This window comes from Pteropus alecto, unplaced genomic scaffold (assembly GCF_000325575.1).
Source record: "Pteropus alecto unplaced genomic scaffold, ASM32557v1 scaffold477, whole genome shotgun sequence".
Taxonomy (NCBI): domain Eukaryota; kingdom Metazoa; phylum Chordata; class Mammalia; order Chiroptera; family Pteropodidae; genus Pteropus; species Pteropus alecto.
This window is the reverse complement of record NW_006440643.1, coordinates 305,986-311,918: the sequence shown is the minus strand read 5'-3', so window position 1 is coordinate 311,918 and position 5,933 is coordinate 305,986. Positions and strand designations below refer to the sequence as shown.

Genomic DNA, 5,933 nt, shown 5'->3' with positions numbered 1-5,933 from the left:
TTCAAAAATAAAGAAACGTATGTATCAGGGAATATCGTTAATAACATTATAAAACACTGTACAGTGTCAGATGGTTGGGCGTTTCATGGTGATCACTTCTTTAGGTATATAAATGTCGAATAACTATGGTGTAACCTGAAACTAATACAATATTGTATGTCAGCTATATTTTAATAAAAATCTTTTAAAAAAAAAAAAACCTTCCCCAAAAAAGAGATGTACATCCTAGCCTCAAGATGTAGCCTAAGGAAGTTCAACGAGAACACAGATACAAATGAGTTACAAGAGCAATCAATACCAGGTAATTAATCAATTTATTAATCAATACTTCTGGTATTGATTAATAAATCAGAACCCCCTCAGCAATGGGGCCTTCACTCCCCAGCTGTTGGGAGTGATGCCTGCCCACTGCTCACAGCTGACACCCTCCCCAGGGGGCTGGCACACGGATCAGCCATGTTTTCACATAGAAAATCTACACCACTATCAAATGAAGGATTGCTCTTCTTCCCTGTGGCCCCCTGGGATTATCAGTAGACACGAGCCAGTGGGCAGCCAAAATTCAAGATAAGAAGTGATTCATTCAAAAGAAAGAGGTCCTAGTCAAAGCAGGGTTTTATTCTTTGACATCTCTGGTTTTGCGAAGTTTGGGGTTTGGGGCTGCCAAGGAAACAGAGTATTGAGAGAAGGATTTTCAGAAGGGAAATCCAATGTTGTTTGGGAAAAGAAGAGAGGCTAAGATGGGATGGGTAGAACAAGACACTCTTGTCCCTGTGATGAAGAAAGGTCTTTCTTAGGGAAAACACCACACCGATTCTAGCGACTTTGAGTTTCCCTGACGGTGAGGAGAAGGAGTCAGACCAGGTCACACCGAGCCAGGTGTGTTTGTCAGCGGACCTGGGAAATCACACTGCAAGTGACATGCTGCGATTCTGACTGTTACTCCTCTGTACCGACGTGAGTAATGAACTTGAACTTGGAACTCAAGGAACCTGCACGTTCTTTGGGGCCCAGGTATTATTTCATTAGAGTAAACTGGCTGTTCAGAGGTGCTGTTCCATGGAGAAGATGGACTGATAGGCTCCCTCCCAGGGAACCAGGTCTTTGCAGGAGAAATCTCTCCCTCTTCTGACGGCAGCGCTGAACCCAACAGGAGAATTTTCTGTTTGAGGCTACTGCCCATCTTGTCTCTCGGAGTTTCACTCTAGCCTTGCTTATCCTAGGATTTTTGATTGAATTCAAAACTTTCTGGTGTGAGCCACTTCTGCCATTAAATTCTGTTGCTTTCTCCACGCCCAGCTGCGGTGAAGACTAAAACCCAAGACAACTCGGAAGTCATCAGGCTGGCGGGAAGGTCAGCCAACTCCCTGCTGCTCAGAGTGGGGACCCTAGACCAGCAGCACCGGTAGCATCTGGGAGCGTGTGGCGAATGCACAATTTCGTGCCGTTTCCCTGTGGAATCAGAATCTGCATTTCAACAGGAGCCCCAGGCGATTTGTGCCGCACAGCGAAGTCTGAGAAGCAGTTTTCTAATTCGGTGCTTCTCTAACTGGAACCTGCAGCAGAATCACCCAAGCGGCTGAGCTGTTAGACTACAGATCGCAGGGAGCACCCCCAGACTTTCTGACTCAGTAGGTCCCAGAAGGGGCCCAAGAATTTGCATATCTAAAACTTTCCCAGGTGATGTGGATGCCGCTAGGCCGGGGACCGCACTCTGAGAAACGCTGCTTTAATTCGTTCTCCTCCCTTACCGGAGGACCAGATACTCCTGAATTCAGATTTCAGCCTTAACAATCACCAGCTGTGTGACGTCGGCCACGCCCCTGACCTCTCTGAGCCTAAGTTCCTTTCCACTTCGCGTGGAGTAATACCCGCTTCGTCGGACTTTGTGAGAATTTAAGGAGCTTTTTAAAAGCCAAGCACCTCCCCCTTGCATGGCCACAGAATGGGCTCTTCAAATTGTGCTTTGCCGACCAGCAGCATCCGGATCCCCTGGGAGCTGGGAGAAATGCAGCCCCCGCCCCCGCTCAGACCTGTGATGTCAGAACCTGCATTTGCACAAAATCCTCGGTAAGAGTTATGCATCGTCAAGTCTATAAGGATACGGGTCCAGGTTCCCCGGTTCCAGCTGATGATACTGCATCTAGGGGAATGGGTGTTTCCAGCCCCAGATCAAGCATCGGAAGCTTGAACCCCTAAATCTCTGTAGAGCGTTCCCACTCTCTCAAATTCCAGCCACGCACGGGCGGTGTGAGTCCCCATTACAGGCCCGGACACTCTCCATGACCCACTTCAGGTTTGCAGAGTCTTGGGAGGCAGCAAATGGGTAAAACATGTGTTCACCGTGAACTTGTCTCCTAAGACAGAGTTCACCTGGCAACAGATGGAGCCTGAGAGGAGAGAACGCTTTCTATACCTGGAGATTTGCTTATTTGACTTTTTGATTGCTTTGGGGGGGTGGGGGCGGGGAGGATAGTCACACTGAGGTTCTATTTGAATCCTTGTGGGCAGGAGAGAGGTAAGAAGAAGGGATGGAAGCAAAGGCCACACAGGGTATAAAGATTCTGACGGGAGAGAAAGGGAGACTCCAGGCTGCCAAAGAGAGGGACTCGCTCCTGGGGAGGACTGGTTTTTGTGAGAACAAACAGAGCAGCTGAGTTCCCAGCACAGAAGTCAGCCCACTCAATGTTCTGGTGTGTGATTCTTTGGGAACAAAGTACTGTTCGGTAGTCATTACCATTTGTAGCTATTTTATCTTATGAACCAAATAAAAATGAATCCTTCCTGAACATTCCAATGAACAAAACAATACAGGAGTGACTTCAGCAGAGTTGGGAAGGCAGCGTTGCTTTTTTGGATATTTATGAATAATGACTTCTGAAAAATAATCCAACAGGAAATATAGAATGACCGGATTTATTCAATAATGAATAAAAGGCTGGAAACTCTGTCAGCCCCCGTAAAGTGGCCCATAAGTTTCAGGCTGATTTTGTCACTGAACTTGCTCTTTGACACCTCTTACAATATGATTGAAGGAGTTTGCTTTCATTTCATTGGACATCACAGACCAGGGCTACTTTTTCTTTCTTTGAAGCTGAAGAAAACTAGATGCATGGAAACAAGTCATCATCCCAAATACCGCGACTGTGAGATTTTTGCTACCCATTATAGTGGAAGTCAATACAATGATATTCACTTTATAGCTGGAAGAAGTTGAGGGATGTGAAGTAATTTATCCAAGATCATAGCTAGTCGAGGTTGCAGATAGGCTGGAAATTTAGATTCCCAGTCTGCAGTCTCTTGGTATAAAACATAGACATAAAAATGGTAAGTTCCAAGTAAGAGCTGGTTTTTATAGTTTGAGTCTTGATTTCCTTACTTAGCTATACTTTTTTCCTCTCTGGTCCTTAAGCACTGACGTCTGCTGGATATAGTGCTGGGGTTATGTCCATAAAAACAGAACCAACTCTGGGGGAAGCAGATGTCAGGCCTTAACCAAAAAGCTGCCTTTTGACAATTTGGCCTCCAGTTCAAGCCTGAGCAGAGTCCCTTTGTCTAAGTCCACAACTCAACTCATTGATGAATAAAGACTCTCAGAAACTTGCCTCCTACCTCCCCAACAGTTACTGCCTCCAAGGAGGAGAGGATATTTTTGGCTGGGAAGGAAGGGGCAAAAGAGAACTTTCTGGAGTGAAAGTAATGATCCATTTTCATTGGGGTTTGGGGTAGATGTTGTGCTATGCATTTGTCAAAACCCATAGAATGGTACATTGAAGATTTGTGTTTCATTATATGTTAATGAAAGATTTGTGTTTCATTATATGTTAATCTTACCTAAAATAAAACCCCATATGATAAAACAAACTCCTTTAGAAAACATTTGGGACACTAATAGGGTTAAGAGCTAAAAGTGTTAGGCTGAATTTTTATCATCTCTGTCAGCATCTCCACCAACCACAAAAGACAAATGTGTTTGACCACTTCTGTAGAGCGGGGAGGGTAGAAGTTCTCAGAAGTCAAAACATGTATCTAAAGTCAAGGGTGTCTGTTCTGGGGCAACTGTCTTTATGCTACGAAACCAGATCTTTGCCCCCGAACTGACTAAGCTTCCTTTAGCAGTCAATCCTTAATTAAAAATAGTCTCTCTGGTCATCAGTGTGTGTGGAGGGCGGGTGCCTGAAGACTTGCAGGAGCTCTGTCAAGAAGTCCCTGGAGACACCCCAGGCAGTCTTGGGAATTAGGCATCTCGTGTCTTCTGATGTCTTCCCCTAAGTAGATGTGGAAATGGGTCTGAAAACTGTCAGGGAGAAAGGAGAGGCCCGGCTTTAGGATAAAATATATTACATTATGTGTTCAGGAAAAATTATAAAAGCATGTGGGTAAAGAATAAATTTTATTAAAACTGTATTATTTGAGAGGTCAAATATGTCGTGACAAAAAGAAATCTAACTATGGGAGGTGAACACAGTGTAAATATATATATGCCTGACTGTTAAAGTGTACAGCTGAAACTTATTGGATTTCGTTAACCAATGTCACCATAAAAAATTAATTAATTTTTAAAAAATTATATTATTTGGGAGTCTTTACCCTTCTCTTCCCATTTTGAATATCGCTGTTTCCCCAATTTACCAATGTGGTTTGCTTCTTTATAAACTATTTCGAACAGAAAATATGAGGAAGAATAATATAACAAAGAACAGTGCATCCACGATCCCATCTTGTCAGATTCTTCTTTTTCAAGATTGAAAAAGTATTTTAATTTGTGATTAGTAGTTAAGTTATTAGTAACTGAATAGTTCAAATGAATCAGAGTTGTCCTTGTATTGACATTTACCCGTTTGACTTTTTTCTCACCTTTATGTTATGCATACTTGGAAATTGGCATTTGACATCAAATCGGTAATAGGATTCAACTCCCATTTTTTAAAAACAGGTGCATATATCTGTACGAGTGGCTGCTTTCCACTGTTGTAATTTATAATTTATACTATTTTCCATAGTGGATGTACCAATTTACATTCCCATCAACAGTGCACAAGAGTTCCCTTTTCTCCACACCCTCGCCAACGCTTGTTCTCGTGTCTTTTTGATAATAGCCATTCTAACAAGTGTGAGATGATATCTCAATTGTGGGTTTGACTCACATTTTCCCAATGATTAGTGATGTTGAGCATCTTCTCATGTACCTATTGGTCGTTTATGTGTCTTATTTAGAAAAATGTCCATTCAGATCCTCTGTCCATTTTACAATCAGATTGGTTTTTTTGCTCTTGAATTGCGTGAGTTCCTTACATATTTTGAATATTAACCCCTTTGTAACACTATCAGCAACTTCAAAAATTTAAAACAGAAATCGTTATACTATAAATCAGTAGTTCTCAAACATTTTGGTCTTGGGAGACATGTAGAGTCTTAAGAATCATTGAAGTCTACGGCCATGCCACCCTGAACAAGCCTGATCCTGTCTGATCTCGGAAGCTAAGCAGGGTTGGGCCTGGTTAATACTTGGATGGGAGACCACCTAGGAAGACCAGGTGCTGTAGGTGTAAAAAATAAGGGATTGTAAGCTGACGAGGTCCTTGCAATCTGTGAGGTCAACCAAGGGTTGCCTTGCTTAAAAAAAAAAAAGAATCATTGAAGACTTCAAAGAGCTTGTGTTTACATGGATTTAATCAATCAATGTTTACTATATTAGAAATAAAAACTAAGAGAAAATTTTAAATATTAATTTATTTAAAATAACAATAATAAACCCATTACATGTTAACATAACATGCTTTTATTAAAATAACTATTTTCTAAAATAAAAATAGTAAATTATTGAGAAGAATGGCATTGGCATACATTTTTACAATCTCTTTAATGTCTGCCTTAATAGAAGCAGCTGAATTCTCATATTTGCTTCTGTACTCATCATATTGTGGATTGTT

At 41.9% G+C, this 5,933-nt stretch overlaps 1 pseudogene; it reads left to right on the top strand.

Moving 5' to 3' along the window:
• Nucleotides 1-5,430: 5,430 nt before the first annotated feature.
• On the top strand, nucleotides 5,431-5,549 carry LOC112484581 (annotated as a pseudogene).
• Nucleotides 5,550-5,933: the final 384 nt, after the last annotated feature.